This window comes from Lolium rigidum, chromosome 3, assembly GCF_022539505.1.
Source record: "Lolium rigidum isolate FL_2022 chromosome 3, APGP_CSIRO_Lrig_0.1, whole genome shotgun sequence".
NCBI lineage: Eukaryota > Viridiplantae > Streptophyta > Magnoliopsida > Poales > Poaceae > Lolium > Lolium rigidum.
The window spans coordinates 89178329-89204928 of record NC_061510.1 but is presented as its reverse complement, the minus strand read 5'-3'; positions in this window follow the sequence as shown (position 1 = coordinate 89204928).

Sequence of the window (26600 nt, the reverse complement as noted above, 5' to 3'; positions counted from 1 at the left end):
TCCTCTCCAGTGATAGCAGATTTCGGTCCAATAAGCTTGAATGCACATATTTGCAGAGAGCTGGCCATCTTCTGAAGTCCACAGCTACTTTTCTCCAAACCATGTCCATGTCTTGCCAGCTTCGCCCCTGAAAACAAAATACATTTCTTAGAGGCCATAATGACCATTAGCACTGCATAGCAAAATAAGTTTAGAACAACATTTTTATTATTGTTGACCCGCCAATGGGCAACCGATTCAAAATCACACCCTAACTGAACATTGAAAACAATAGACAACACCCTACAAATCTTTTGAGCTACAAAGCATTTAAAGAAAAGATGATCCACTGATTCGGGTTCAAAACGGAATAAACAGGAACGATCTGCTTGTGTATATTATCCCTAGTCAAGGTTTATTGTCCCTAGTCAAGGTTTTGTTATTAGCTAAAAGCCACAAAAACACATGAATTCTCGGTGGATTAGAATGCTTACAAATATCAAGAGTATGGATAGGAACAATCTCCCGTTATTAACCACTGCATAAAATGATTTAACCGAGTGCTCTTCAGGAAGGGTGGAACATCCACATAGGCATGTCTTCCTCATCATTGAGGAAAATGGTGGTCATGAGGTTGACAAGGTCTAACCAACGGCTGTAAAGAGCGGGAGAAATAGTTCTTCTAAAATCGATCATCAGATCCATTCCAAACACTATCAATAGTGACATGATGCTCATTACCTCACATATAACTCCCAGAAAACAATGGGCAGGCTACATTGCCCGAACCATATGTCCTCCCAAACTAGGATTTTATTAGATTTACCCACTTTCCATCTATGGCCCACTTTAGCAGCTTGGGCTGCCCACAAAACACCTCTTAAGAAAGGAGAAACATTATTGGGTTTAGCCCAAAAAATATTCTGATATAAGTCATACTTTGATTCAACAATCTGAATTTTGTTACTATTCCAGTGGTACTTTCTAACCCACGAAGGCTAGGAGACACAAATTAAAATCTCAAAGATTTTGCACTCCCATCCCTCCAAACTCTTTTTTCTGACATATCAAGCCCCAATTACCTAGATGATATCTGTGAGAGCCATCGGTGTTTTCCCAAAAAAAAAAAAGGTGAGCCATTTGGGAGCTGATCATATTAGTAGCCCATTTTGGAAATTTCAACATTGACAGCAAATACATTTTTTATTGAAACGGAGGCAAAAGTTTTGCCCCATTTATTAATTAAGAAGAGATGCTCGGTTTTTAATACAAAACCGAGTGAAAACCTACAGCAACCGGGCTAAACCCACACAATCAACACACTCACACAAACTACAAAGCGACTAACAAACACCTGAACACGAGACTCTAACGCCGTGCCGAAAAAAGACAAGCCACGACACTTGGGGCACCCGTCAACCAATTGCGGATCTAGGGAAAGCAAGAGCCAAGGTGGCGAGAAAATCACAAACCTCTCTGGTGACGACAGCTCCGGGCACCTTTGGTAAGCTCAGACTTAGCAATCCCATCACCAATAGAAACTACCTGCGTGCCGGACTCAAACGAGAGAGACTGCAACGTGAACAACACTACACTTCTCAAAGCCCAGTGCCTGACATGGCGGAAAATCCACATCTGAGGACTCATGCGACTTGGGCCTCACTTCCTTGGCGAAAGGAGGCGGAAGCACACCACCACACAACTCCAGGAGGTCGGGCATGATGTGTATGTCCAGAGTCGTGATCACCGAACTCGCCCTAGCACGAGGAGAGAAACATCCATGAAGGCCCGCTCCACTCGCGTCCATTTCGCCATCATCAGGCACAACCAAAAGATCGGCAGGCGTTCGGGAGAGCCTACCCAACGTCGCTTCTTCCCGCTCCTGAAAGCCCCCAATCGCTAGCATCTAGCCATGCAAGGAGTCAACAGCCTAGTGAAGAGGACGGACAGACTCCTGAAAAAACTCAGCTTGCTTCTCGAAAGCAGATTGCATATCCGCCGAGGCCAAAGAGCCAACAGGAGCAGAAACAACTGATGCCTAGAAACGACGACGAGGCACATCAAAAGGGAGTGAGACCTCAACCTGGCCCTGACGAGGGCCGTCGTTTGGTGGGGCAACAACGCGGAAGGGCCTACCAACAAGCTGAGAGGACGCTAAACGTTACGGCACTCACGGGCATGATGACTGTTCTCAAGGCATTGAGAGCACCTGAAGTGGTCATAGCAGACCGCAGCACGGAGCCGTGGAGGAGGATCAATCTTCTTGTGTATGACAGTAGTTTCTCACGCCAACCAGCAATACCCACAAAATATGCATTATTGATATCGTTAATCCAAACACAAAAGGAGCCTCCCACCAAGAAACTTCCAACCCCTAACGATTGGACCAAAACCCCTAGGTTCCAACATAGCATCGAGAAATGACCAACCAATTCTATCATATGCCATTCTCTTAAACCAATTTATTCATTTCTGAAATGTACTGCATGAATTACTTCATGAGAAGAGACGGCGGGTCCACATTGTGATGGAGAGTACTGATTTTGAGATTTTTTCTCGCTGGTAAATCAACTCTAAGGTTCGATTTATACCAAAATTTAGAAGTTGGAGGTGGGAATTTGACCTTGCAAGCAAAAGCTGAACTTCATGAGTAAACAAAAGCTGCAGGCCGCGCCACCTTTGCCCAGCACGTATGTCCGCACGCAAACACGCTACCCTGGACTGGATGTAGGAGCACTGTGGGTTCCCGGCCCCTGATTCGCGCGCGTCGCACGCACATACGGAGTCGATCCACTCACCGAGAAGCAGAGTCGGTGCAACGCATGGACAGCATGTTCCACGGCCTAGCTAGCCGGCGCAATGCGCATACGTCGTGCTCTCCTCCTCGAAACAGGCTTTCGCCCCGCTATATTAATATAGCAACCACGATACAACAAGCATGCTGGGCCGCAGCACAACCAAGCCCAAAGGAACCAACAGAGAAAAAGAAAAAGAAAAAGAATGCCAACACCGGCAGATCGACAAGAACGAGGACAACCCGCGACCGCTGCGCCTCCCAGAAAAGTCCTACCACACTCCTAGCACTCCGAACTACCGCGAACCAAACAACACCTTCAACAAGGAGGACGACGATGACGCCGCTGCTGTCCGGACTAATCCTAGGGTTTCCCCTGGTCCACGGAGGGGATTGGGCGAGGGGTACAACCGACGCCCTCCAGGAAGGCAAGGCGGCGCCCTCGGGCGTCACCGCGACGGCGTCGGCAAGGCCAACAAGGATTTCTCCCAACCCCCAACACCACCACCCCGTTCATCCGAAGTGCTCCGCCCGACCAACCACCCACAAGCGCGCGCCACCACGATCTTGACGTCGTCCTCGCTGTCTCCCCGGTGGTCCTCGACGCAGGGCCTAGGATGAGGTGACCGAAGATGGCGGGGCCGGGGAAGCGAGCACCATAGCCTAGCGGGAGGGAACTACCTCCACCGCAATCGCGGGAGCCGACCGGACATGGCAGCACGGGACAACCGAGGCCCGCCCGGCCCGGTACGCCCACGCCGCCAAGCTGCTGCTAGCCGGCCATGGCGCCGCCGCCACCCTGCCACCACCGCCCCATCCACCAAAACCCAGGAACACCGCCGCCGGTCAGGGGGAGCTACGGCCCGCCCAGCCCAGATGGGGCCCGAACTGGCCCAGATCCGGGCGGAGCAAGATCCGCCGCCACCACCCCGGCCGCGCCGTGCCGCCGCCAACGGCGACGCCGCCGCACCTCCGACCACCCCGGCGCGCGGAAACCACGCCGCCGCGCCAGACCGCCGCCGCCTGAGAGCACCGCCGCCGTCCCGAGGCCCCCGCGCCCCCGTCCTAGCCGCGGGTAGAGTCCGGCCCGCCACCGCCGGCACCGCACGGGCAAGGCCCGGCGGCGCACGCCGACGGCGGCGGCAGGGGAGAGAAGGGGAGGGGGTTCTTGCGCTGGAGGCGGAGATGCGCGCCCGGCCGCCGCAGGGGGGCGGCGCGGGTCGCGAGAGGGGAGGGCGTCGAGCCTGTTTTGGGCTCCCCGGAACAAGTCAGAAATGATATATGCATACGTCGTGCTCTCGGGCCTACGACAAATAGTTTGGAGCCAATGCATGTGCGGTCACACGCCTGCGAGCACGCACGTACACACGGCGTCGTATATGCTAGTCTAGTCCAGGTAGTCACTCAGATCGGATTCATCATGTATCTCACTACTGTTTGACGTCGGCCGGCTGCCGGCCGGGCGCCGGCGCGCTGCGCCGTGGCCATGCATGCACTTCTGCACTCTGAAGTGCACGCCCCCCACACCATACACGGCTGGCTCTATGTGCTCTACACAGTACACACTACCCTTAGGACACGTTGCTAGCTTCGTCTCTGTACGTATGCACGTTTCTCTTTGTCACGGAATCTCTACCGGCGGACCATATCGCCTCAAAAGCTTTCTCTTGGAAACCTATGAAGCTTTCAGTTAAGGTAATTCACAGGCTATGGCAATCGGTTGAAACTCACAAATCTAGAAAATTTTGAAACAGTTTAGATAATCCGTTTATAATATTTAGCATCTTTTATGAGATTCGACCAAAATTCGATAACAAGCGGACACCTCACATCATCACTAGTATGCGGGGCCTATCCATCAAATTTATTGTTAAATAGTTTAATTCCAGATTTAGATCTCTACGCATTGGATTACACACTAGTGGAAAACATGCCTAATGTCGCGGGTCGTAAGACCCTTTTGTCGCGGGTCAATTCCCACCCGCGACATATGGTCCTCCACGTGGCAGGCGCGGGGCGCGCATGGGACAACCCCTTTTGTCGCGGGCGGTATTACCACCCGCGACAAAAAGGCCTCTACGCGGCGTGCGCAGAACGCTGCTGCTTTAGGGTTTGAGGTGTGCAGCCCCCCACCCCCCCACCCAGCCGCCGCCGCCCCCCCTTTTATTTCATTTTTTCATTTCAAAATAAAAGTTGCATATATTTATACGCTACTACAAGTTGTACACGTTCATTCATTATATATAGATCGAGCAAACAAATATTGGAAGGAAAAGTCTATTCGTAGATTCCCCTTACACATATACATGGAGCTTACTACTACCGGGACATATACATATACATGGAGCTCCCTACTACCGACGCCTCTTTGGACTAAACCGGCCGTTGTCGTCTATTACTTCTGTCAACAGAAATGTCGCCAGTTCCTCCGTAATTCCTAGTATGTGTTCATGTGGTTGGAGTGTCTCCCGCATGTAGTCGACCTATATAGGAAAATGAGATGAATATGATTATATCAATCTTGATAACGAAGTATTAACGATAATAAATTAAAGTTGTGAATGTTATTGCTTACGTTGAATCTATTATCGTTGTGCTGCTCAGTGGTTAACATGCGAATGGACTCGCAAACGTAGTATCCACATAGATTCGTCCCCTGTGGCTGCTGGGCGCAACGGCAGAGCCAGGAATTTGTCACGCCACGGGCGAACAACAAAGGGCAATTTTTTTTTGTCTATAATTACCCTAGTTCTAAGGCATAACAGAATATAGCTAATTTAAGCACTCTATTTAATGGTGTTTCAACAATTCAACTCACAACTTCAGATATAATAAAAGGCAATATGTAGCATACATGAAACAAACTTACAAAAGATGGTACCAAATGGATGATCAGCTATTCAGCTTGTCGAGCCTCCCATGACTTCATCTTCGATAGTAGAAGAAGCCAGCCCTTGAAATATACGATGTTGATCATTCATCAGTACTACACAAGCAACATGAGATAGTTCATAATGGATGCAAAAAAATGAAAACTTACTTCTAGGATGAGGTAAAAGGCCTTTACGAGAGCAATATCCTTGAAATCGCTCTATGATCTTTGACTCTTCAATACTAACAAATACATCTCGCTCAATATAACAGACCATTCTGTGATTCATCCAATCATCACCCATCCTGTTCCCCAAGTGCAGCTGTAACACGGGGATTATTAACACTAGCTTGAGTTGAAGTGCCCGATTCTCTCTGGTTTGCAATTGGAAAAAGCTATCAATTATGTTTCTTTTGTTCTATCTTGTCCTCCTGTAAAAAATAATTTGTAGCCAATTTAACTAACACAGCCTACACAGCTACACAGAGCACTGAGCAACCTAACTAAAGAAGAAATCTAGACATTCTACAACGGACGAATTTAGGGCAGAGCAAACAAGGGGAAAATGGGGAAACCTAGCTGGGGCGGCGAGCCAGCGATGCGAGGCTTCCGGCTGGGAGGTGGGCGGCGGGCGCGGATCCGCGGAGGCTGGAGCCCGAAGGAGGTAGGTCAGGCAGGGGCGTCCGCGGCGGCCTGGAGGGTGGAGGCGGCGGCGCTGTCCCGTCGCCCGTCGCCCGTCGCTGGAGACCTGGTGTCTGGAGTCGCGTCGCGTGCGTGGGGACGACTCGGACGAGCAAGGCCTGGAGGCTGGAGTCGCTCGCCTCGCCTGGGCCAGAAGTGAGGAGAGGAAGGCCAGCCCTAGCTGGGCTGGGCTGGGCTGAGCCCCGGGCCGAATCCTAGATGTAAGCTAGGAAATTTTTTCACGCCCCAGGCCGTGGCCCGTGTAGCCTGGGGCCCAAATCCGCCTTTGGCTGGGCGCACGGTACAATAGTAAATGTTAGCTTGTCTGCAAAGTGCTCACCCGTAATAACCTCCTTGAAAGATGTCCAAACCCTTCCAGTCAAAAAGAATGATAGAATGAATGGATAATTAATTGATATCTCACGAAAGTTATAGCACGACAATGATTGAAATTACCTCTGGAGAATCTCCTGCAAGTCGCGGAACCCGTCCAGGCCTCTATTCAATGGGTCGCTTACTTCAACAATTCTCTTATCAACTTGAATGTTTAGCAGAATCCGATGGAAACCGCACATGTTTATATAGACGTCATGAATTAGACTTAACATCGAGTAAGAAAAAATGAATGTGCACAATAGATCGATAAGACTCTCACTCGTAGTTGTAAGGAAAGAGTATTGAATCACGAAGCTTTGCTCCACTATAAACCTCGTTAGGTTTTCCACCGTTTCTTCGATTTTATTCTTTACGGTTTCATGATGTACTTTATCCGGGTCAACAAACCCAACATTGTACACCTTATTATGGCTGCATTCAACCATCTTCGATCCGCATAAGAGAACACATATGATATAATGAGTATATGCAATGAACAGGAACAACTGAATGAACACGAACTTATATGTAGTTAACTTACAAGCAGTAGCAACTCATTAGAGATTTGTCGAGGGCGTCTAAATTGAATAACTGCCAGAGTTCATTCATCTCCATATGGATCTGCTCCCTTCGGAAGTAATAATCTCCTGGGATATCCGCCACGATGAAACTTGTGTTCTCCTTGCACGCATTAAGGTACCACTGATGCAAATTCCGCATATGCATTGGCAGTCTATGCAGCCTCTCTTTGATGACCAAGTCGGCCCCGTAGAAAAATTTAGGAGCTATATCAGCCTTAGGTACTGAATCAGAGAACATCATGTCCTCCACGGTCATGCCAATTTGAGCCGCTAGCGTCGTAGCTTCGTTCATATCGAACGGACCAAGTGCCTGGTACGCCAAGGGAACTTGCAACACTTTGAGTGGTGGGAGCGATTGTTTGGCTTGTGCTCCGAGCTGGGAAACTTCCTTTCCTTTTCACGCTCGTTGTCGCTTGCTTGGCCTTGAGGGGTGCACTTATTGAACTTGATTTCTTCCCGGCTACACTTCTTGCTGATGATTTGCTCGTGCTAGCACTATCCTTCTTCTTACCAGCACTATCCTTCTTGTCCTCAATTACCTTCGCAAGTGCGCGTGTATAGTCATCCTTCCTCTCGTGTAAGTCATATTGCGATGGTGTGTTCAGAAAACTAAGAGCATATGCTTTTTGCTTCTCTGTGTATGATGGGGCCTTGGGTTTCTCCTTATGAAAAAAATCATAAGTGTATTTCTTCACAATGGCATCATTTTCCTCTGGAGTACGATCGTAAGCACGGGGGGAGGAACCTTTGGTACTCTTGGTAGGGGCGACATTTTGCGGACATGACTCTTCACACGCTTCCGCTTGGGTGCATTCCGAGTCTTAGTGGGCGCAGGCGGCAGCGCGGGAGATGGAGATGGACTAGGGATGTGGTTGTCAAAGTCATGGGGTGATGGTGGCGACATGTGATCAGTCGGAGCAGGCGATGGTGGCCTTCGATCATTTGGAGGATGTGATGGTGACCTGGTGGGACGACTAGTAGAGGTTACCATGCCTGGCAGCCTGATGTTCTTCTTTTCCCGAAGAATGATTTCTCCCAGCACCTCTCTGAGTGTAACCCCCCATCACCTCCAGGGATTTCGAGCTCCAATGTCTCCCACGATGGTACAACTGAATCCACCCCGACACGAGCATAGCCAGCTGGAATCTGATTGCCATGCCATGTTGCCGGCTCACCTTCAGGTCCAAATGCAGGTAAGACATAGCCGACCGCCACCTTAACAGACATGTTCCTGAACACCTCATGAAGATCACAAGGTGGTTTCTCCTTGATTCCATCCACGGGGTCGCCAGGACCGCCATCTATCATCCGTGTAGGCGGGGCCTCCGAGTCGGCCACGCTGTTGTCTCGTCGCTGAGATATGCCGGTGATATTATCTGGCTCGCGCTGTCCTTTAAGTTCATTAATCTCCCGCTGCTGCTGCTGAATCTCCCGCTTCTGCTGGTCTAGTTGCCGTTGGAACTCAGCCATCCGGTCATTCTGCACCTCCAGCTCGCGTTTTTTTGCTCTCGCTCGGCTTCTATATGTCTCCGCGTCATACGGAAACCCAAGCGCCCACGTGTGACGCCCCGGAACCGGTAACATGAGGATCCCAGCGAACCCGCCGAAATCCACATGATATCGATTCAGAGACGCCCTCTGACACGACGTGCGCGACGAATCACACACGTGATGCCAGAGGAATTAACACGAGCGGTAACATTACAACAGGATTACAATAGAGCCCACAAGAAACATATATTACAACAACGACTCCAACGAGTCAAGATACAAATAGATACATACAAAGATCCAAATCATACAGAAGATCAAATACATCCGAGTACGGACAAGATGCAAATTGGACTAAGAGTCCTGAAGATAACCAGTGGCGTCCATAACCCTGCCCAGGCCAAGCCGGAAGGGTAACCTTGCTAACGTCGTCATCTCGTACCTGTCAAAGTCGGGCCATCGGTTGCCGACAAAAGGGAGGAAGCAAAAGAGAAAGAGGAAAGGCGAGAGTAAGTACCAAGGAACGAACTCCGGCACGTACTTAGCGAGACTAGAAATGGCTATGCTCGCCGGGCGAATATATATATCGCCTGGGGCTATATGGTAGGTTTAGCGGCAGCAAAACTATAACCAATAGAGACACGCTACAACATCCGTCTACTCAGAGAAGATAAGAGAGCGCACAAGGTAACAGATAAATACTACACAAACATAACCCGACCAAATACACATATCCCCTTCAACAAAGCGAAGAGGCAATGTAAAAGGCACTCAACGGTGGACAAGTTTTATTAGGTATCGGTTGTAGTAATGCTATATTACTACGCAAGTTATTATCAGATTATTAACAACAAGATAACGGTGTAAGTTGTTCTATGATCAAGTCATACAATTCCAAGTCGTCCATAACCGCGGACACGGCTTATCGATAAGATGTACACTGTGGTGACCCGGCATACCACTGCATGGTGTAGTATGCAAGTCTGATATAACACCAATGAAACACCGTTCCACTAGTATTATATCGCTCAGAGTGGTACAACAGAAACATATGCGGGTCCAAGGCATGTCTATAGAATTACATACAAACTCTGTTACATAAGATCATCATAGCCTCCTACTTTACAATGAGGTAAAACTGCAAGTAAACTCCAGAAGATCAACTCGTAGTCTAATCCTAACACGAGCTCTATTTGAAGAGTATTTAACTAGCTACAGAGGCTATGAAAAGATTCTAGCTAAATAGGAGCTAGGTTTAGGAAACTATTTCCCTTCTATGTCTAAACTAGGTTTTCTCCTTGATGTATGTGGTATCTGACTCCTCTGATAGGGTCCTGTCTCTTGAAGTAGTTGTTGACTTCTCGGCCTTAGAGTTGCACTGCAGATCCTCCTTCGATGCCTCCATATCTAAGCAGGGGATTTAAGAGTGGGATGAGTACGAGCGTACTCAACAAGTTCATTATAGGAAAGAGGTGTTTAATGCACTAGCTACGGTATTAGACCAGAAAGTCTAATACCAATGCAGGTTTTCATAATCATTTCTTCAAAAGGTTGCTTTTATTCGGAAGAACTATGTCCGTCGGCCTTCACCGGTTTACTAGAACTTCATGGAGCTCCTTTCCGGCTGCGTTCGTAGTTCCATATCCCGAACGAGGAGTGACGAGTCACGGTTCTTTACACTCTGCAGAGGTGTGTTGCTTTACCCATAAGAGATCTTAACCTTGGTGCCAACCGAGCGCGCAACCCGTCCACACTTCCTATGGTGTGAGGCCCGGTATAAGGTCTAGCCAATCATGTTCCTCCGCTACCTCGCACACCCACCCTTTGTTGCATACCCCGACCCTGGGTCCTCGCCGGTCCCATTATTCCCACTCACGGGTGGACCCCAACCACGACAACAGTTTGGGACTCATTAACCAAACTCCTTCGCCGGTAGCTGCAACCCATCATAGACCGCAATACCGTGGGGACTTAAGGCTTCCCGGCCAACCGCTTGTTCTTCGGGCGACAAGTGTCTACGGACTATGCCGTGGGGACTTAAGGCTTCCCCAACCAACCGCTCGCCCCCGACAGATACAAGTGTCTACGGTAGAGCGCATCCGTTGATGTACGAGAGGTGGAAACACTTTTGACTACTCCGTCCCACTCCGGATCTTATGGTTAACACGGGTATTACGGCACAAGAATCACTGGACGACATTTCTTGTTAATCCTAGATGGATATTAACCCTTGCAATGGAACCTCCACCATATCAACACAATCCATGGTTCCATTGCCCACCACATAGTCATATTCATAGTTATGAAAATAGTGGTTTTGCTTTTTATGCAATAGTGATAAACATAGTACTTTGCAAGTAATTTGGTAAAAATACTCAAATGACATGAGCAAGCGATGAACTTGCCTTTCTTGATCTGCAAGATTATGCAGACAAGGTCTTCGATACGCAATAACTCCAAATTCTGAAATAGCATCATCGTCCGGTAAGGACGATGTTTAAAAGATTGCCAAGGATGCAATAATGCATAAGTATGAGATGCAATCGTTCTAAACGTAACCTAACCCCGATGATTTAGGATCAGTGAGTTGTAATGATTGGTTTAGGGTGTGTTGCATTTTTAGAGTGATCCACAAGCAAGGTTCTTATTCAGGTGTGATTACTTGGTATCATGAACAGGTAGATAATAAAGCACAGTAATCAATTGAGCACACCAAGAATGATAATTGGCATAATGTTAGTATGTAAAGAACAGTTGTCAGTTTTAGTACTATATGGCATGGTTAATGATTGATTATCATATACTTTAAAAGAATAACTTTTGAAGAACATGTTCTTTGATAAAGAACAAGTATGATAATTAGGTTGGTGGGGTTCTATGGTTGTCTATGGTTTCATCTAGTTTCGGAGTAAGTATTAAATGGATCCAAACAGGGTTGGATTCATTAATAACTAGGGCTTGTATGGATTTAGTGAAGCCTAAGTATCTTAAGCAATTAATGGTTGCTATCATGGTGATATATCTTAGTGGTAATAGATAGCTATTGTTTATAGGTCCTATTAAGCAGGGTTGATGATGATTCTCTGTTTACTTCAAAAGAATAACTTTTGAAGAACATACTTCTTCAGTAATAAGAAGTATCCCAATTAGGTTTAAGTTTGTCGAGGTTTTGCTATTGGATTTACTAAGTAAGTTATAGTTGATTCCTAAGTAGGATGTTTATTAATTATCTTACACTAATAGGGTTTAGTGGAGTATGGTTAGGTAATGCAAGATAATAAGCCTGGTTGCTATTTAGATTCATCACAATGGTGTGATGCTAAATAGGAATGAATAAGGTTGATCATTTTGAGGATAGGACTAAGGTTTAGACTTAGGTGTTCCTATCCGATCATCTAGGTTTGATAAGATGAACACATGGGATATCCATCTAATTAGTGATAGTTCTTCTTCATTTTATGTGGACAAGACAGGTATTTACTTGCTACTAGGGTTCTATGCTTTGAAAGAAGGTACCATGATCACATGTTCTAACCTAGGGTTTAGGTTAGAAGCAGTTTAGGGTTCACATGTAATAATGGAACTAGGGTTCCTAATTTATTTAGGGTTTTAGGAGTCACATGAAATGATAGGGTTGTAATATCATCCCATGTGGAATTTAGGGTTTGCTATTTACAATTTAATTCTATGATTAATAACTTCATGTTAAAGTTGAAGTTATTAATAACTTTGAAATAAAAATATAATATTGGATTTGTCCTTTTATTATTTTTAAAGAATTAATAATTAAGGTAATTATTAAATAGGGTTTAAATCCTTCTGATAAGGATTTGTCAAATTAACAAATAAAGAAAATTAGTTTTAATATTTTCTTTATTTATTTACTGGTTTTTATTTAATTTGGAAAGTTTTCCTAATTATTGAATTTTAATTGAATTTAGAATTAATAAACAAAGCTTAAATAACAAGTATTAAATAATTGAATTTTTATTACAAATATAAATTTCATTTTATATTTTTATTGGATAGAGTTTACTTTTATAAGCATTTTGATATCTTATATTTATTTTTCTGAGCTGTTATGTATTTTCTAGATTTATTTAAGGTTGCAGATATTATTGAATTTGAAATAAAAATGAAATATCACTAAATCTACCCGGGCTAATCTACCCACAGAGTCACTGGCCAGTGGGCCAGTGGCCATGTCACCTGCCACACGTGCTTTGACCGAGTCCAAATCAGTGACGTGGCCAGAAGCACGGTGGCCGGCGGGCAGTGAGCGGCGGCGACGGCGTTTGGCTACTCCCGCGGCTATGCTGAGCTGCTAGACGGGCGCGCGGTGATGTGTTGAGCCATATGGTGGTGGCGCCGCTGCCTAATGGTCGCCGGGGCATCTCCGGCGAGCGCAAACAGCGACGGCGCACGACGGACTACGGCGGTGGCAGGCTACGGTGCATGCTGGGGCCAAATAAGGAGCTTGGGAGAAGCGTGAGCTCACCCACGTTGTGCAGGGATGCTCAGGCGAGGCTGGAATGGACGGACAGCGACGATATCGTCCATGGCCGTGGCGGTGGTAGTCGGAGAAGATGGCTTAATTCGCCATGTACGGGGCCTCCCAGCTCGCACGCGTCGACGAGGTGAACGAGGAGAAGATGGCGGTGACGGGAGTATCCACGGCGAGGCTCGGGACTGCCTCAGTCGCCGGCGAGGATGAACGGCCGGGCGAGCTAGGGTTTCGGAATTGGGGAGAAATGGGCGGAGAGAGGGAAATAGAGATTTCCTTCACGTTTTATAGGAGCTACGGATGCGGCCGGAGGTCAACAACGGCGGCGGCGACCGCGGGACGTGGCGTCGGCATCGCGGTGGCGAGCTCCTGTGCGAGCGGTGGAGAAGACGAAGACGATGTCCTTCGTCTCGTCTTTATCCACGGCGAAACGGTACGTGGATCGGTTTCCGGTGGTGGACTGGGCCGTGATGGTGGGCTCGTGTCTGGGCTGCACCTGCAGGTGCCGCTCGGGCTGCCGAGGTGGGCTACTGCGGCCAGGTAAGCCTTTTTCTCTCTTTCTTTTTCTCCTCTATTTTCTGTTTTGTATTTGCTCATTTAAATTCATATTTGAATTCTGTTATTTTTGCAGGTTTCTTAATTATGTAAATTCCATTAGAATTTAGTGCAATGATTATTACCCCACTATTCTATTTGAACAAGTATTATATATTGGATTATATATTGCCTACTCTTGGATTTATTCAAAATATCAAATAGGCATGAATTTATATTCTCATTTTTAATTTCATGTTTTTCTTGTGAATCAATCTGTTTTGAATTGTTGGAGTTGAGTATTTCTACTCTAAGGATTTTAGGAGTTATCATTAGGGTTGGATCTCTTAATTGAGAATTTGGTCACTTGCATATGATTTTATGTGAGCCTATTTGTTAGGGTCTTATAATTATTATTATAATCCTATTTCAATGTTATCACTATTCTTATCTTTGAAAATATCTAAAGTAGATATTGTTTCCAGAATGGTTTGATCTTGGTTACCAAGATAAATAGTTGATCACTACACCTCTGGTTTAATTATAGGACTTAGCATTAGGTGGCTCTTATGTTTTATAATTGAAGCATAGGCTTGATTAATTAACCATTAGGGTTCAAATGCTAATTACCTAATGACACATGGGTTGAATCTCAATTATGGCCTGGTTTTATATTATGATTACCATAGTGATGTATAAACTAGGGTTGAGATATAATTCTAGTTTATAGAATTGGGATGACATCATAATGCATTTGCTAGGGTTTAATCTCCCCTGACCAAGGTAACATGGTTACTTGCTTAATTGTTTCTGTTTTCCTTGAATTACTAAGGATTTGGGAATTGGTTTTATCTAATCCCAATTAACTTCTATTACTATCCTCAATTTATCATAAAAGTAACTAAAGTGATTATGGTTCTTTTTTAAAGTTAACTTTGGTTATATGGTTTACTGGTTTCTCGCCATATAAAGCATGGAGTTTTACTCTAAGGTTTTCTTAGGTCCTTTAATTGAGGAATAAATGGAATATAGATGTGATAGGGTTCTACTTATGATCACCAAGTGATTCACAAGTTGGGATTGAGATATAAGTCTAGGATTGCTTACTAATGATCTCCCTATGATTTCATGTGGTGAATAATATCTACTAATCATATAAGTGTTAGCATTTGGATTATTCTCCTATTTCCCCAAATCATGGTCATGGTTTAGGCATGATCCACTTGTTCTTAAAATCCCTACCTCAAGTTCTTAGGGTTGATGATCATCACTCAATTTATAATGATCAAGGTTTGGCTTCCTAAGTTATCTCTCAAGAATTAGGTTTCTCACTCCCAAGGTTAAGTATTGTCTTGATCAATTAAGGTATAGAACTTATTTTATAATTTCTTGAATGGACATGGTTATGGTTGCCCCAATAATTTATATCCCAGCAGAATGCCAGAAATATTATGTTAGAGTTCTTTCCAAGGTATGATGCCATAATCATCTGGATATATGGAATAGGTCCTTCTCACAAATTTAAGTGTTGACTCAACTATCTTGAGAATAACACCATAGCTTGAGTTCTCTCATACATGAATAGTTATTCTAGGGTTTATGGTGTACTCACAATATCTCAATAGGTATTAAGTCTAAAACTCCACTTGGCTATCTTGATTGAGTTAATCTCCTCCTTACTTTATCAATTCATGGATATGGTATTATTCCATGTGATATTAGATTATCTCACCACTCCAAGGGAAATGGTTTACAACCTAATACTTTAGTTCAAAGGTTGTCCTTTGTTCATTAATAGGTAAAGCTAGGTTTAGAGTAAATGGTCTCTCTCATTTGGGAAGGACTTGAATAATATTCCAAGGTTGTGTTCTTAAGATGAGGTTTTGTTTACATAGATGTATATCCAGGGTTTAGCTCAAGGTTTGTCATTGCTCCTTTAATAGTTATAATAGAACTCTCACCTCTCTAGATTTGATGCTTAATAATTTGGAATAGAGAAGAATATATACTTCTTGAGTGGATCTCCTTGTTATAGTTCCAATGTTGAAGTGGAATAAATACCATGAGGTTTCATGGTAAGATCATGGATTAGTTTTTAGAACATGGAGAAGATAGTCAAGAATGGTTTCTCCATTTTATTGTTACTTGGTTTGTAACTAAACGGATGTTCTTATGTTATGGCAATGATTACCATATTATGATCTGTTATGAGATCAAGCAATTGATCATTGATTAATGTGTTGTTGTGTTGAATATTAATTCCATTTGATCTAACCCCTTAGATCAAATCATCTCTACCCAAAACAAGGTTTTAACAAAGTCACATTGAGGTTTATAGCGCTTGACTTGATGAGCTACTTCAATCCCACCAAGGTCAAGTGAAACTTCAGTTACTGTGACTGTTTTACTTTAAAGCGCGAAAATTCCCCAGATTTTCTATGCATGAATGCAATGCACACATCTGTTTCCTCTATTTTTGTAACCCCATTACCTGGGATATTACAGTCTCTACCCCTTAAACTAAACTTCGTCCTCGAAGTTTGAACTCTCTCACGTTTTCGGAGTGTGGATCTGACTTGTATAGACTACGAATTTTCTCGAACTCCGTATTGATCTTAGTGGATATAATTGAATATATCCCTTGTCCAGATTCTTCCTGGAATCCATTTGGGTTTGTCTCTGAACATTAGTTTCTTACTCCAGTGCTATGATTTTTCTCTGGAATCTAATAATACCTGTCTCTGAGCCATGGCTTCTAACTTTAGTTAGTCTTTCAACTCTATAAGCTTGTTTCCTTTCTCATTGAAGATTCAATGATTGGGACTTATTCTGATGCTGCTAGTCTCAACTGAAGACTAATTTAACAACATACTCCTAATTGGTAAATAGGTCTTTGCTTTCCCTTACTACCAAAACTGCAATAATGGTACTAAGTAAGGTATTTAACATGGAAATGATCGTAATGGTTTATTCCTCTAAGAATGGATTAGACTCATTTAGTCCATCCAATCATGTTTTATGATTGATACCTTTAACTATTTTGGTTCTTTTAGGTTCCATTAAAGGAATCTTTCAAATAGACTTTAGTTTTGGTATGGTCAATCTCCTTCAGTCTTTGGCCTTCTCGAGCTGTATTTGGTCTACGGTATTTTCTTCATCCAACTTCATTTACCTAAGTTTACTTGAGTTATCGTACTTCCGAGTAAATATTACTCATTTTCTCAAGTGATAGTCCAATTCTAACTTCCTCGAGATATAAACCTCGGCTCCTGGTCAGACATCCTTCTGAAAGTAGTGTTCGATAATCTTATGAAAATAAGATCGAACTTCCTCTCAGTTCGAGACCTTCATCAATTATCTTGCTCAAAATATTGAGTTATTGTACATCCAACTCAATGTTTACTCTACCCCTTAGAGTTTTCTTATGGTCTTCAACTCCTTTTCTTCCAACTATTGGACTTATGGTTGGAATATTGGTCTGGTTCTAACTTATGGTTTTTACTTCTTCTAAGGTCTCGCGAAGAATGTTTGTGGTGTATCCACTCAATTGTGGATATCCAATGTGAATCCTTCGACTAAATGATAATAGATCTAGCTATTTGGCTGACAAGATTTTTATTTGTTCACAAACTTTTGTTACAAATAATTAAATCGTGGACTATTCGTAATACCAACTGATACCAGCTGTGGTTGTTATACCAACTGTGGCTATTTGATATCTAAAAATGGATTCTATTATAGGTTCTGATCAACTGGACGAGACATCTTCTGCTTTATCTCGCAGTATTGATCCTATACCAATTGTGGTCTTCTTATATCTGCTATGGTTTCATATATCATCTTCCTTCATTCAGGGTTTATTTTGCAAGAAAACCACTAGCTGACACTATGAATATAGTATCCTAAGTGATTTCCCATGCATTCCCTCTTCTATATTTAACTATGGATCTGCTTGAGCTTCACCATAATCACCAGATTTCTCACCTTCATGCTTCTTTCGTACAAAAGTACTCCTCTGTTGAGGTAAAGCATGAGTTTTGATTGGTACTTCCTTCTGAATATTGTGGTTGCTTCCCACAACTTTACTCCTTTCTGCTGATGGACCTTCCTCATGTCTTTAAGATCTTCAGAATTCGTCACTTCCTCACACGTTTACCATTACCCTCTAGATCTATAGCACCAAGTAAGGACTTGATATTGCAACATGCATTTGCATATCAGGGTCAAACTTCATGTATGGATCTAGTCAAACAATGAAATTCCAATAAAATCCAAGAAGATTCAGCTTTGTGTTTATAGTACACACCATCATAAGCCTGAATAAAATAGTTGATTATGACATCTCTAAACATCAGGCTTTGATGTGTAATATAAAACACCACATAAGATAGGTTTATATCGTGATACTTAGCACGAATATATGGGATTCTACTATTTGTCTCAACCTTTACCTTAATTGCACATTTGCAATGAGATAAACTTGAAACAAAGTGGTCTAGGATAGCTAAGGTTAACCTAATTTTCTTTGGAAGTACTACTTAACTTCTATTTTGTTGAGGACTACCTCACATGATGTATTTTGGTTCTAACTCTGGCTACTCTAAACACATAGCTATTGGAATATAGCTCCTATACTTTCAAGTGTTTCTACCATAAACCCATGGTCATGATGTGCTTGGCACACTTCCCATGGTTTTGGAACACAACTCTTGCACTATTGGTGAACACCGACTTCTTATTGTACTTCTCCTAAATAATTATGATGTTCTAATCCATCACGTAATGATTCTCGAGTGAATCATATATGATTAATAACTCTACCATGTAAGTAGACATATATTATTCCTATCACTCTTCCTTATTTCCCATGATTGACTCATCATGGTCTATACTACCTTAATAACTTATATTTTTCACTTACTATCAGTTGATTTACAAGTTTAGATAATTTACTTACTCATTACTTATCTGGGTCTACATCTTCTATTAGGATATCTTAATTATCTTTGTCACTTAGTATTACTCCTAGTACAGGTCTGGATATCTCTTACTTGTCCATAACATATGTTGGTACACATCTTCCAATAGGATATCTTCCTTATGGTTGTATCCTCTTGATACGTCTCCGACGTATCGATAATTTCTTATGTTCCATGCCACATTATTGATGTTATCTACATGTTTTATGCACACTTTATGTCATATTCGTGCATTTTCTGGAACTAACCTATTAACAAGATGCCGAAGTGCCGATTGTCGTTTTCTCGCTGTTTTTGGTTTCGAAATCCTAGTAAGGAAATATTCTCGGAATTGGACGAAATCAAAGCCCAGGGGCCTATTTTTCCACGAAGCTTCCGGAAGTCCGAAGACGAGACGAAGAGGGGCCACGGGGTGGCCAAACCCTAGGGCGGCGCGGCCCCACCCCGGCCGCGCCGGCCTATGGTGTGGGCCCCCGTGCCGCCTCTTGACTTGCCCTTCCGCCTACTTAAAGCCTCCGTGACGAAACCCCCGCACCGAGAGCCACGATACGGAAAACCTTCCGCAGACGCCGTCGCCGCCGATCCCATCTCGGGGGATCCAGGAGATCGCCTCCGGCACCCTGCCGGAGAGGGGAATCATCCCCTGGAGGACTCTACGCCGCCATGGTCGCCTCCGGTGTGATGTGTGAGTAGTCTACCCCTGGACTATGGGTCCATAGCAGTAGCTAGATGGTTGTCTTCTCCCCATTGTGCTATCATTGTCGGATCTTGTGAGCTGCCTATCATGATCAAGATCATCTATATGTAATTCTATATGTTGCGTTTGTTGGGATCCGATGAATAGAGAATACTTGTTATGTTGATTATCAAAGTTATGCTTATGTGTTGTTTATGATCTTGCATGCTCTCCGTTACTAGTAGATGCTCGGCCAAGTAGATGCTTGTAACTCCAAGAGGGAGTACTTATGCTCGATAGTGGGTTCATGCCCGCATTGACACCGGGACGAGTGATGAAAGTTCTAAGGTTGTGTTGTGCTGTTGCCACTAGGGATAAAACATTGATGCTATGTCTAAGGATGTAGATGTTGATTACATTACGCACCATACTTAATGCAATTGTCTGTTGTTTGCAACTTAATACTGGAGGGGTTCGGATGATAACCTCGAAGGTGGACTTTTTAGGCATAGATGCGGTTGGATGGCGGTCTATGTACTTTGTCGTAATGCCCAATTAAATCTCACTATACTCATCATGATATGTATGTGCATTGTCATGCTCTCTTTATTTGTCAATTGCCCAACTGTAATTTGTTCACCCAACATGTCTGTTCGTCTTATGGGAGAGACACCTCTAGTGAACTCGTGGACCCCGGTCCAATTCTCTTTACTCGAAATACAATCTACTGCAATACTTGTTTTACTTGTTTTCTCCGCAAACAATCATCTTCCACACAATACGGTTAATCCTTTGTTACAGCAAGCCGGTGAGATTGACAACCTCACCTGTTTCGTTGGGGCAAAGTACTTTGGTTGTGTTGTGCAGGTTCCACGTTGGCGCCGGAATCCCCGGTGTTGCGCCGCACTACATCTCGCCGCCATCAACCTTCAATGTGCTTCTTGGCTCCTCCTGGTTCGATAAACCTTGGTTTCTTTCGAGGGAAAACTTGCTGCTGTGCGCATCATACCTTCCTCTTGGGGTTGCCCAACGAACGTGTGAAATACACGCCATCAAGCATATTTTCTGGCGCCGTTGCCGGGGAGATCAAGACACGCTGCAAGGGGAGTCTCCACTTCTCAATCTTTTTACTTTGTTTTTGTCTTGCTTTATTTTATTTACTACTTTGTTTGCTGCATTATATCAAAACACAAAAAAATTAGTTGCTAGCTTTACCTTATTTACTGTCTTGTTTGCTATATCAAAAACACAAAAAAATTAGTTACTTGTTTTACTTTACTTAATATCATGCATGTTTTTATTTCACTAGTTAAGCATAATGGAAAACAACAAAAATATGAGAGATCTTTATGAACTTTATCTTGAATTAGGACATGATGTGTTTGAAGAGAGAATTAAAAAACCCATGGAACTTTATATGCATGCGAATGGGATTGTTATTACTATGGATGCTTTGAACACCATTGTTGCTAATGCTATGGAAAATTCTAAGCTTGGGGAAGCTGGCTCTGATGAGCATGATCTTTTTAGTCCCCCAAGCATTGAGGAGAAAATTTTCTTTTATGATTACAATATGCCTCCTATATATGATGATAGCCACTTTGTTGAATTTGCTCCCACTACAACTAATAAAATTGATTATGCTTACGTGGAGAGTGATAATTTTATGCATGAGACTCATGATAAGAATGCTTTATGTGATAGTTACATTGTTGAGTTTTCTCATGATGCTACTGAAAATTATTATGAGAGAGGAAAATATGGTTGTAGAAATTTTCATGTTACTAAAACACCTCTCTATGTGCTGAAATTTTTGAAGCTACACTTGTTTTATCTTCCTATGCTTGTTACTTTGCTCTTCATGAACTTGTTTATTTACAAGATTCCTATGCATAGGAAGCATTTTAGACTTAAATGTGTTTTGAATTTGCCTCTTGATGCTCTCTTTTGCTTCAAATACTATTTCTTGCGAGTGCATCATTAAAATTGCTGAGCCCATCTTAATGGCTATAAAGAAAGAACTTCTTGGGAGATAACCCATGTGTTATTTTGCTACAGTATTTTTGTTTTATATTTGTGTCTTGGAAGTTGTTTACTACTGTAGCAACCTCTCCTTATCTTAGTTTTATGTTTTGTTGTGCCAAGTAAAGTCTTTGATAGAAAAGTAAGTACTAGATTTGGATTACTGCGCAGTTCCAGATTTCTTTGCTGTCACGAATCTGGGTCTATCTCCCTGTAGGTAGCTCAGAAAATTATGCCAATTTACGTGCATGATCCTCAGATATGTACGCAACTTTCATTCAATTTGAGCATTTTCATTTGAGCAAGTCTGGTGCCATTTTAAAATTCGTCAATACGAACTGTTCTATTTTGACAGATTCTGCCTTTTATTTCGCATTGCCTCTTTCGCTATGTTGGATGAATTTCTTTGATCCACTAATGTCCAGTAGCATTATGCAATGTCCAGAAGTGTTAAGAATGATTGTGTCACCTCTGAATATGTCAATTTATATTGTGCACTAACCCTCTAATGAGTTGTTTCGAGTTTGGTGTGGAGGAAGTTTTCAAGGATCAAGAGAGGAGTATGATGCAACATGATCAAGGAGAGTGAAAGCTCTAAGCTTGGGGATGCACCCGGTGGTTCACCCCTGCATATATCAAGAAGACTCAAGCGTCTAAGCTTGGGGATGCCCAAGGCATCCCCTTCTTCATCGACAACATTATCGAGGTTCCTCCCCGAAACTATATTTTTATTCCATCACATCTTATGTGCTTTTTCTTGGAGCGTCGGTTTGTTTTTGTTTTTGTTTTGTTTGAATAAAATGGATCCTAGCATTCACTTTATGGGAGAGATACACGCTCCGCTGTAGCATATGGACAAGTATGTCCTTGGTTTCTACTCATAGTATTCATGGCGAAGTTTCTCCTTCGTTAAATTGTTATATGGTTGGAATTGGAAAATGATACATGTAGTAATTGCTATAAATGTCTTGGGTAATGTGATACTTGGCAATTGTTGTGCTCATGTTTAAGCTCTTGCATCATATGCTTTGCACCCATTAATGAAGAAATACATAGAGCATGCTAAAATTTGGTTTGCATATTTGGTTTCTCTAAGGTCTAGATAATTTCTAGTATTGAGTTTGAACAACAAGGAAGACGGTGTAGAGTCTTATAATGTTTTCAATATGTCTTTTATGTGAGTTTTGCTGCACCGGTTCATCCTTGTGTTTGTTTCAAATAAGCCTTGCTAGCCTAAACCTTGTATCGAGAGGGAATACTTCTCATGCATCCAAAATACTTGAGCCAACCACTATGCCATTTGTGTCCACCATACCTACCTATGCTACATGGTATTTTCCCGCCATTCCAAAGTAAATTGCTTGAGTGCTACCTTTAAAATTCCATCATTCACCTTTGCAATATATAGCTCATGGGACAAATAGCTTAAAAACTATTGTGGTATTGAATATGTAATTATGCACTTTATCTCTTATTAAGTTGCTTGTTGTGCGATAACCATGTTCACTGGGGAACGCCATCAACTCATTGTTGAATTTCATGTGAGTTGCTATGCATGTTCGTCTTGTCCGAAGTAAGGGCGATCTACACCGAGTTGAATGGTTTGAGCATGCATATTGTGAGAGAAGAACATTGGGCCGCTAACTAAAGCCATGATCCATGGTGGAAGTTTCAGTTTTGGACAAACATCCTCAAATCTCTAATGAGAAAAGAATTAATTGTTGTCAAATGCTTAAAGCATTAAAAGAGGAGTCCATTATCTCGTTGTCTATGTTGTCCCGGTATGGATGTCTAAGTTGAGAATAATCAAAAGCGAGAAATCCAAATGCGAGCTTTCTCCTTAGACCTTTGTACAGAGCGGCATAGAGGTACCCCTTTGTGAAACTTGGTTAAAGCATATGTATTGCGGTGATAATCCGGGTAGTCCAAGCTAATTAGGACAAGGTGCGGGCACTATTGGTACACTATGCATGAGGCTTGCAACTTATAAGATATAATTTACATGATGCATATGCTTTATTACTACCGTTGACAAAATTGTTTCATGTTTTCAAAATCAAAGCTCTAGCACAAATATAGCAATCGATGCTTTTCCTCTATGAGGACCATTCTTTTACTTTCAATGTTGAGTCAGTTCACCTATTTCTATCCACCTCAAGAAGCAAACACTTGTGTGAACTGTGCATTGATTCCTACATACTTGCTTATTGCACTTATTATATTACTCTATGTTGACAATATCCATGAGATATACATGTTACAAGTTGAAAGCAACCGCTGAAACTTAATCTTCTTTTGTGTTGCTTCAATACCTTTACTTTGAATTATTGCTTTATGAGTTAACTCTTATGCAAGACTTATTGATGCTTGTCTTGAAGTGCTATTCATGAAAAGTCTTTGCTTTATGATTCACTTGTTTACTCATGTCATACACATTGTTTTGATCGCTGCATTCACTACATATGCTTTACAAATAGTATGATCAAGATTATGATGGCATGTCACTCCGGAAATTATCTGTGTTATCGTTTTACCCGCTCGGGACGAGCAGTAACTAAGCTTGGGGATGCTGATACGTCTCCGACGTATCGATAATTTCTTATGTTCCATGCCACATTATTGATGTTATCTACATGTTTTATGCACACTTTATGTCATATTCGTGCATTTTACGGAACTAACCTATTAACAAGATGCCGAAGTGCCGATTCTTTGTTTTCGCTGTTTTTGGTTTCAGAAATCCTAGTAAGGAAATATTCTCGGAATTGGACGAAATCAAAGCCCAGGGGCCTATTTTTCCACGAAGCTTCCGGAAGTCCGAAGACGAGACGAAGAGGGGCCACGGGGTGGCCAAACCCTAGGGCGGCGCGGCCCCACCCCTGGCCGCGCCGGCCTATGGTGTGGGCCCCCGTGCCGCCTCTTGACTTGCCCTTCCGCCTACTTAAAGCCTCCGTGACGAAACCCCCGGCACGAGAGCCACGATACGGAAAACCTTCCGAGACGCCGTCGCCGCCGATCCCATCTCGGGGGATCCAGGAGATCGCCTCCGGCACCTGCCGGAGAGGGGAATCATCCCCGGAGGACTCTACGCCGCCATGGTCGCCTCCGGTGTGATGTGTGAGTAGTCTACCCCTGGACTATGGGTCCATAGCAGTAGCTAGATGGTTGTCTTCTCCCCATTGTGCTATCATTGTCGGATCTTGTGAGCTGCCTATCATGATCAAGATCATCTATATGTAATTCTATATGTTGCGTTTGTTGGGATCCGATGAATAGAGAATACTTGTTATGTTGATTATCAAAGTTATGCTTATGTGTTGTTTATGATCTTGCATGCTCTCCGTTACTAGTAGATGCTCCGGCCAAGTAGATGCTTGTAACTCCAAGAGGGAGTACTTATGCTCGATAGTGGGTTCATGCTGCATTGACACTGGGACAGTGATAGAAAGTTCTAAGGTTGTGTTGTGCTTGTTGCCACTAGGGATAAAACATTGATGCTATGTCTAAGGATGTAGTTGTTGATTACATTACGCACCATACTTAATGCAATTGTACGTTGTTTGCAACTTAATACGGAGGGGTTCGGATGATAACCTCGAAGGTGGACTTTTAGGCATAGATGCGGTTGGATGGCGGTCTATGTACTTTGTCGTAATGCCCAATTAAATCTCACTATACTCATCATGATATGTATGTGCATTGTCATGCTCTCTTTATTTGTCAATTGCCCAACTGTAATTTGTTCACCCAACATGCTTGTTCGTCTTATGGGAGAGACACCTCTAGTGAGCTGTGGACCCCGGTCCAATTCTCTTTACTTGAAATACAATCTCTCGCAATACTTGTTTCTACTTGTTTTCTCTGCAAACAATCATCTTCCACACAATACGGTTAATCCTTTGTTACAGCAAGCCGGTGAGATTGACAACCTCACTTTGTTTCATTGGGGCAAAGTACTTTGGTTGTGTTGTGCAGGTTCCACGTTGGCGCCGGAATCCCTGGTGTTGCGCCGCACTACATCTCGCCGCCATCAACCTTCAATGTGCTTCTTGGCTCCTCCTGGTTCGATAAACCTTGGTTTCTTTCTGAGGGAAAACTTGCTGCTGTGCGCATCATACCTTCCTCTTGGGGTTGCCCAACGAACGTGTGAAATACACGCCATCACCTCTCTTTGGACTACCATGTATTGTATACCAACTGGGGTCTACTCATCTATTGTTTGAGGACTTCATGGTGTACTATATGTTTGGGATTAGTTAACTAACTTCACTTAGGAAAGATAGGTAGGAAAGTTTGATCTCGAGTGTGTCGGGATTATTCGCAAGTGAATATCCATCTCAAGTCATAAGAAGTATTTGGTTTAGCTAAGACAACTTCCTATAAACACTACCAAAACCTATAGGTCTCCTTTAAAGGGTTTTAATCCTAGGTCAAAGCATTTGCTCTGATACCAACTGTGGTGACCCGGCATACCACTGCATGGTGTAGTATGCAAGTCTGATATAACACCAATGAAACACCGTTCCACTAGTATTATATCGCTCAGAGAAGTACAACAGAAACATATGCGGGTCCAAGGCATGTCTATAGAATTACATACAAACTCTGTTACATAAGATCATCATAGCCTCCTACTTTACAATGAGGTAAAACTGCAAGTAAACTCCAGAAGATCGACTCGTAGTCTAATCCTAACACGAGCTCTATTTGAAGAGTATTTAACTAGCTACGAGAGGCTATGAAAAGATTCTAGCTAAATAGGAGCTAGGTTTAGGAAACTATTTCCTTCTATGTCTAAACTAGGTTTTCTCCTTGATGTATGTGGTATCCGACTCCTTCCGATAGGGTCCTCGTCTCTTGAAGTAGTTGTTGACTTCTCGGCCTTAGAGTTGCACTGCAGATCCTCCTTCGATGCCTCCATATCTAAGCAGGGGATTTAAGAGTGGGATGAGTACGAGCGTACTCAACAAGTTCATTATAGGAAACAGGTGTTTAATGCACTAGCTACGGCATTAGACCAGAAAGTCTAATACCAATGCAGGTTTTCATAATCATTTCTTCAAAAGGTTGCTTTATTCAGAAGAACTATGTCCGTCACCTTCACCGGTTTAC